General features: G+C 41.2%; 1 long non-coding RNA gene across 1 annotated transcript; it reads right to left on the reverse strand.

Moving 5' to 3' along the window:
- Positions 1-257: 257 nt before the first annotated feature.
- On the reverse strand, positions 258-6,447 carry LOC134478119 (uncharacterized). Its single transcript, XR_010050542.1, has 3 exons — positions 6,191-6,447; positions 2,594-2,758; positions 258-1,507 (listed from the first exon to the last, which is right to left on the reverse strand). It is a non-coding gene; the product is annotated as an uncharacterized LOC134478119 (long non-coding RNA).
- Positions 6,448-8,471: the final 2,024 nt, after the last annotated feature.

The raw sequence follows: 8,471 nt of genomic DNA on the forward strand, positions 1-8,471 counted from the left end.
TTGAAATTTACTAATACAGTGTCAAGTGACTGTGGTAGTGCACTGCTAGAATGCCAGCTTTCTAGGGGGCTGAGGCAGGAGGATCAAGTTTCAGCCCAGCCTGGGCAACTCAGCAACTTGATGAGATCCTATCTCAAAATAACAAATTAAAACAACAAATATAGGGCTCAAGAGAGCTTAGCACAATAGCCCTGGGTTCAATGCCCAGTACTACAACAAACAAAAGTTCCTGTGTGGATTACTGGAATGGAAAAGCATTTTCCAAAATAATAATTTGCACGCAAAACGTAAGTTACTTCATAAAAATTGATATAGACAACAACAGATCAGGTGTGGTGGTGCATCCCTGTAACCTACTACTCAGGAGGCTGAGGCAGGAGGACTGCAGGAAGTTCTAGGACAGCCTGGGCTACATAGTGAGTTCAAGAATGCCCTGAAGGACACAGTGAGACTCTACCTCAAAACAATAACTGACAAAAAGAATAAATCTATGCATACAGTATGATTGATGAAAGAAAGCAAGGTATAAATATTTCAAAGAAAAGCCTACTATTTGAGCTTAGGGAAATCTCTCTTTGTTATTAATCTAAAGAACAGATTTCATGAGCTATTATCCAATGAGCGCATCTTTTCAAGTTTCACTTTATTCCAGTAAGAATACTGAAAACATCACACTGTCCACAAATATGATCAATAGCTCCTAATTAATAAAGAGCTGTACTGGACATGGCAGTACATGCTTGTAATCTCAGTTGTTCAGGAGGGTTCCGAGTCTGAAGCCAGCCTTGGTAAGTTGGCAAGAGTTTGTGTCTAAACAGAACTGAAAATGGGCAAAGATGTCACTGTACATCAGCATTGCCAGAGTGTAGCCAGCATCTTGTATGTGTGTGAGCAGAAGTATGTGTGAGGGGAGAAACAGACACAGAGAGAACAGAAGACAGTTACGCATAACCCCACTACGAATTATACCAGCTGCTGACACTCTGGAGACCTCTCTGCATCCTGACTGACAAATGCAGAAATGCACACAAGTATTACAATCAAATGCTGGGACCTTGTGAATGTCCAAAACTGCGCCTGCTCCTCAGATATCAGACCAGGTGTCTTTTCTATGACTAAGACATTCCCTTTTTAAGAGTACACAGTCACTTTAGTGTTATTTAAAATCACTGATTCTATGTTAGAGTGTTAACTGAAGCTAAAAAGCAATTACAGATTAGGAGAGTTCCCCAAACATCGCAAATTCATTTCACTTGAAACTTGCTATTTAAATGACATATCAGAGACAAAAATCCAAAAACTTCAAGGTGCAAATCTTTGCTGGTCTTCAGCATGTGGCAATCCTCTTGTTTCAGCCTCCTGAGTGCTGAGATCAAAGGCACACATGGCGACACCTGGCCCAGTGGAATTCTTGTTAGACTGTGGTGAGAGCCTTTTCAAGCTGCAGAACAGTTTCCCTGAGTGCTGGATCTGCTGCCCAGTTGACTTTACACCCCAAAATGATGCTCTGTAGTTTAAAATAAAAACAAAAAACAAGTCAGAATATAACAACTTTGAAATGTAAGCACTTTAAAATTTTAACAACATTTTTGTTAAATAATCCCTTCACTAACCTTATCTAATGTTTTAAACATTTACTAGAAAAGTACAGTAGCTCTGTATTCACAGAAAAGAGTGATACACAATTATTTTTTCTGTCCCAAGCATTCAACTCAGGACCTCATGCTAGCCAGGCAGGTGCTGTGACACTTGCCTGTATTCCCAGTGTGTGATACACTTTTGTCTTCATTTCTACTTACAAGAGGCTTCAGCAGGGTAAAGGTATGTTTATGATGTTTGCAAATATCTCATCAATTTCCACAGACAGTTTTTGCTTCTTTCATCCCTAGGCCCAGGGGTTGAACCCATGGCCATCACACTGAGCTGCATCCCCAGCTCTTTGTGTGGACAAATATGGGCCTCCATAGTCAGCTCAGTCAGCCTTCTCTCTCTCTTTCTTTCTTTCTTTCAATCTGTCTGTCTGTCTTTCTTTCTTTCTTTCCATTAATGTCTCAGGGGAAAAATCTTATGGCAACATTTACTAGAGTTTACTTGGACCAGTCATCATGCTGATATTTCTCTCTTTGTGATGGGGTTGGGGTCAACCCCATGTCCTTGAGCACCCACTTGAGCTAAATTCCCAGTGGCAGCAGTCACCTTCTTAGCTGCCACTCTCACGCAGGTCCACTCCGCCCTCAAACTTGGAGGCTAAAGCTGTACTCCAACCTGCCTCCAGAGCTGTAGAAAACATGCCAGTTCTAAATCCTAATGATTAACCACAATGAAAAATGGGCCCCTAAATGCTGACTGTACATGAATATTACATATGTAAGCACAGTAAATATCAGTAGACAATTATGATTTTTGCAATGCTGGGACTGAATTCGGGGCTTCACCAGTGCTAGGCAAGTGCTCTCCAGTTCAGCTACGGACTCAGACCTTGTACTGAATTAGCTTATGACCACAGCCTAACATAAACCGTGGTAAGGTCTTCATATCAGTGGTGTTTTTAAAAGGTCTTTATCCCTCCTTTCCTGATTTATACAAATTTTACCTAGAACACATGTTGAGTAACTGTAGCAAGCTTCATCTCTTTCTGTAGGCTTTGTTGCATGGTGTTTATCTTGTCTGAATTTTCCATACTGTCCAGCTCCTTTCTCAGGTTTTTTATTCTCGGTTTGTAGTATTATAAGCTTACTTTCTGAAGCATGTTTTAATTCTGTTAGGTTAAAATAAAACATATTATACATGAGAATTCTATAAACAAAGATCTTGAAAAAGCAAGCAGCAGGATATTTCCTAATTATTTCAGACAGCAGAAAAATGTGAGTTAATAGCAGCTAGGTTGTACATTCTATTTTGATCTGAAAATGACTCCCCAGACTTTTTGGCAGCGCAGATCAAATCCAGGAGTGCCTTTGCACTTCCCTTCTTCATGCCTACACTATCATTCCGTTTCATTTTTCTGCAGTGCTGGGGACTTCACCTTGGGCCTTCAAAGGGGGCTACACTCTTAGCACTGTTGTATTTGGAGACAGGGTCTTCCCAAATTGCCTAGGGTGGGTTTGAAGTAGGGATCCTTCTGCCTCAGCTTTCCCGAGGGCTGGGATTACAGGTGTGTGTCACCGCAGCTGGCTCCAGCTTAATTTGTTCATTTTGAGACAGGCTCTGGCTACATTGCTGAGACTGGCCTCAAACTTTTTGATTTTCACCTCTAACTCCTAAACAGCTTGGATTAAAGGCATATGCCACTAATTCCACTTATAATATTTTAATTCCCTCAGTGAAATGATCAGGACATTTATGTGTGATCCTGACAGCTGTCTACAAGTGCTGCAGGTGGCATCATATAAAACAGAACTTGCTCTAAGTTACCAGAAGAACCGGTAGGAGATATACATAAAAACAAGCTCCTGCCTGCTTTATTATAAATGGGACAGCTAACCTGAATTTTAATGAAAATACTGACAAACACTTTCAACCATTTTCAATTTTAAAAACCCATAAAAAATACAGAACTTCAAAACAAGATAGGAAATTAACAATGCTTATTATATTGCATTTTGTGGTCTTTAAAACAGTTGCTGTGATTACCAGATGCAGGACTACTCCAATAGAAGCAGTTAATGTTCCTTTCGATGACCTATGAGCATTAGTAGTAGAACTGTCTTAGGTATCTGTGTGTGTATACACATATGTATATATGTAACTTTCCTTGCTTCTTTTCTCCTTTTCCCTGTCCCATTTCTTTCCTCTTCAGCAGTTTCATTCTCTTTCAGAATATGCGTTATACCTTTTGGATCTTATTTACTCTTTCAGTTTCTTACACTAGGAAGACAACATGCTGTTTACCCATATTGGTCTGTTTTATTTCACTTGTAAGTATAAACTCTAGTTGCATCATTTACCTATAAAAGCCTTGAATTGATCCATCTTTATATGTAAGGAATACTATCTTGTATTAAAATACCATATCCTAGGGCCAGGTACTTAGCCAGCAGCACAGTTTCTGCTTGGCAAATGTGAGGTCGCGAGCTCGATCCTCACTATGAAAAAGAAACAGAAAATACATCATTTTTATGCTTTTTGCAGTTGATGGACATTTGAGTAGTTTCAAAGATCTATTACAAATTGTGCTGCTATAAACATGGATGAACATATATCATTGTGGTATGATGTTTTTAATTCTTCTGGGAAAACACCCCGAAGGGCAATAACTTGGTTGAATGGGACCTCTAGTCCTAGTTTTTGGAGGAGCCTCCACACTGATTTCCACAGTGCTTGTACCTGTCTACATGCCTACGAAGGTTGGGAAAGGATGTTCTGCCCCACAACCCTGCCAGAATTGATTATTCAATGATTTTTGATGATAGCCATTGTTTCTGGGGAAAGGCAGAATCCCAGGACCTGATGTTTTTCAGTTCTTTATATGTTCCAGATACAAGTCCTTTGTCTGAGGAACAGTTGGCTAGTTTTTCCCAATATGTGAGTTTTCTTTTCACTCTGTGGGTGACTTATTTTGCTGTGAATAAAAAAACTTCGTAATAAGATGAAACCCCAGTTATTGATTCTTTTTTTTTTTTTTTTTTTTTTTTTTTGTCTTTTTCCTTTTTATCGGTACCAGGGATCGAACTCACGACTACCTGCTTGCAAGGCAGGTGCTTATGCCGCTGAGCTAAATCCCCAGCCCCCAGTTATTGATTCTTGATGTACTTCCTATGTAGTTTGTTTTTGTTCATGAAATCTTTGTCTACTGCCATGTCTTCAAGATTTCCACCTTATTTCTCTTCTAGTACATTTCATATTTCTCTTTTAATATTGAGATCTTTGACCCATTTCTGCTAGGGATTTAGCTCAGAGGCACAAGCACCTGCCTGCGAAGTGCAAGGCCATGAGTTGGATCCCTGGCACCAAAAAAAAAAAAAAAAAATCTTATTTGTACTTTAGTGCATGGTGATAGCCAGTGGTTTGGTTTTAGTTTTTGTATTCAGCATATGGAAAAAAGTTTTTCAGCACCATTTATTAAAGAGGATTTCTTTCACTGAACATCTTTGGCACCTTTCTCAGTGAGAGTGTGGCTGAGTGTAGGTTGTGTCTGCGTCTTTTCTGTTCCAATGATCCTCAAGTCTGTTTGCCAGTACCATGCTAATTTCATCACTGTAGCTTTGTAGTATAATTTCAAGTCAGGGATTGTAAGGTCTCTTGCTTTGCCTTTGTTGCCCAGGATTCTGGGTCTCTTCTGGTTCCAGATGAATTTTAAGAATGTTTTCTCTAGACCTCTGAGGTACACTAATGGAATTTTGATCGGGATTATATTAAACCTATACAACAGTTTTGGGAATATGGACACTTACACAGTGTTGGTCCTTCCTATGCATAAGCAAGGGTATCATTCCATTTTGCAGTATCATCTTTTTCAAAATCCTGTAACTTGTAATGTATAGATCTTTCACTACCTTTGTTAGAAGGATTCCTAAAAATCTCAGGTTTTGCATACTATTGTGAAAAGTGTTGTTTCCCTGGTTTCTCTCTCATTGAGTTTGTTATTCGTGTGCAAGAAGTCTACTGATTTTTGATCGTTGACTTTGTATCCAGCTACACCTCAGAATTTGTTTGCTAAATCCGGAAAAATTTTGTGGAATTTTGGGGGTCTTCTAAGTAGAATATCTTGTGGTCTCCAAATAATAATTTCACTTCTTCCTTCCTTAGTCTTCTTCCTTTTATTTCTTTCTCTTGTATAATTGCTCTGGCTGTTTCCAGAACTATATGGAACAGGAGTAGTGATAGTGGATATCTTCACCTCGTCCCTAATTTTAGGTTGAAGGCTTTCAGTTTTTTTCCAATTAGTATGATGTGGGCTGTTGGTCTGTCACAGAAGACTATTTATCTGATTGAGGTAAAGGCTATCAGGGAGACTATCAGGTCAGCAGGGAGCTAGCCACCTGTGGATATGCCTCGCCCCTGCAAAGCGCGAGGTGCTGCCCTACTGCCCAATGCCACGGGCTTCATGTCCCATCTTCATACAGGCCTATGCAGCAGCGTGGGCAGTGTCACTGTGCATCCTGTGACAAGGCCTCTCCGCCCTAAACCTTTGCTATGGCTGCACCATCCCCACCGCCCCGCGTGCGGAAAATCAATGGAAGCCCTTTACCTGGGCAACCCGGTGGCAGACGCCATCTTGCTGCCCATCATGACCCCAGAAAGGAGCAACTTCCTGGCCAGCACACAACTTGGTATGGACAGTGGCTGACAGCTGTGGGCGGGACTTCCCTGACGTCACAGAGGCAGGGAGCCGCCTGTGGTCACCGCCCACTCAGGGTGGGTCTGAAGGGCCCCGCCCTCTCCAGCCTGGGAACTGGATCTTGTGCTTCCTATTGTGTTTTGCACCAGAGGAGTTCCCATCCTGGCTCCACTGTGCTTGGTTGAGCTTACCAGTTGGCTAGGACTAAGTAGCTAGTCCCAGACACCCAAATATCTGATTTCAGTATAGTTCAAATTTTAGTCTGGAGCCAAATGACTAAAACAAGCTTCTGTGATTTCCTGAAATGCACAGTCTTTGATAAGCCTCTGGATGCCTGCGAGGTCAGAAAAAGAATGGCCACTTTGGTTTAGCAGGGGCCTCGTCGTATTCTCTCGCTGATTGGCATTGCTTGATTTCAGCCGATTTGCTCAGCGGTTTCCAAATCTTGCGAGCATCTTAGAAACATATTACTGAGCCCAAATACTGGCTGTCTGATTTAGTATGTATTTCTCTGAACTCGTTGTTCCTGATAACTGCTGCCTCTGCTTCAATTTGGAGAGAACTCAAAAGTTCACAGATCACAAGGACTACTCTGATTCAGTATGTATGTCTGTAGAGAAGAGCACAAGCTTTGTAAGTGTTCAAAACTTCTCTAAGCAGCATGTATTCTAAAATTAGTCGGATACCATTATTACACAAGCAAAGCACATAAGCAAAGTTCACAGAAAAAGTACAAACTTAAGATATTAAAAGACATTTAACCTGCATTACTCTAAGAGAAATGTAAACTATACATTAACACTTTTCACCTGCCAAACTGGCAAACACACAGATTCACACAACACAGGGCAAACTATCTGTTGTGCTAACTTGGGCGGCTCTGATATATGTGACACTGGGTGATCAGTTCCGTGTTAGCAGAATGGAAAAGCAAGGTGTGTTGGCCTTAGAAATAATAGCTCTTTGAGCCGGGGATTTAGCTCAGCAGTGTAGGCACCTGCCTGACAAGCACATAGGTCCTGAGTTTGACACCGGGATCAACAGAAAAAGAAGAAGAAGAAGAAGAAGGAGAAGGAGAAGAAGAAGAAGAAGAAGAAGAAGAAGAAGAAGAAGAAGAAGAAGAAGAAGAAGAAGAAGAAGAAGAAGAAGAAGAAAGAAGAAGGAAGAAGAAGAAAGAAGAAGAAGAAGAAGAAGAAGAAGAAGAAGAAGAAGAAGAAGAAGAAGAAGAAGAAGAAGAAGAAGAAGAAGAAAGAAGAAGAAGGAGGATAGGGGGAGGGGGAGGGGGAGGGGGGATGGGGAGAGGGAAGGGGAGAGGGAGAAGGAGAAGGAGAAGGAGAAGAAGAAGTAGAAGAAGAAGAATGGCTAGTAGCCAGGGTGCTGCTAAAGACATCAACCTGAGACAACTGGTCATTTTGCAAGCAAGATGTATAAGGAACTGGTGGCAGCCAAAAAGTCAGCGTTTGCAGATTTGCCCAGCTGATAGCTTCTAGATCCCAAAAGGTGAACAATGAGCATTCTTTCAGGAATCACTTTTATTTTGAGGTTATTGTAGGTTCACATGGAGTTGTAAGAAACAAACTGCTGGATCCTTTTGCATGTGGCATTCACTAAGTGGTAACATTTTCAACAACTACAGCACAATACCATAACCAGGGTATTGGCACTGAGACAGTTAAAAGACAGAAGCCTTCTGTCACTAAAATATTCCTCCTGAAGTCTTTTTTAATAGTTGTTTAGTTGATGGATTGAGGTATAGGGTATTGAACTGAGGGGCTTTCCACTGAACTACATCCCCAGCCTTTTTTTATTTGGAGTTTGAGACAGGGTTCCACAAAGTCATGAAGTCCACCAGGCTGGCCTTGAACTTGTGATTCTCATGTCACACCCTCCCATCATGTGGGGCTTCAACATTGGCCCAAAAGCACTGGGGTCAAGCAGTCACAGACTGTAACCTCCACAACAGTGAGCCAAAATAAGCCCTTTACTTGAGGTGTGCTGTGCACCTGTAATCCCAGCACTAAGGAAGCTAAACCTTGAGGATCACAAGTTCAGGCTCCTCTGGGAAAGTTAAATAAAAAGAAAAAGGAGTGGGGGATGTACTTCAGTGGTAGATGCCCCTGGGTGCAATCTTCTTCTGTACACAGGAAAGGAAGAACAACAAATGGCTGTTTGAACTGTTTATACACTTAAC

This window comes from Cavia porcellus, unplaced genomic scaffold (genome assembly GCF_034190915.1).
Source record: "Cavia porcellus strain 051 isolate PalLab524CR breed Dunkin Hartley unplaced genomic scaffold, mCavPor4.1 scaffold_11, whole genome shotgun sequence".
NCBI classification, from domain to species: Eukaryota; Metazoa; Chordata; class Mammalia; order Rodentia; family Caviidae; genus Cavia; species Cavia porcellus.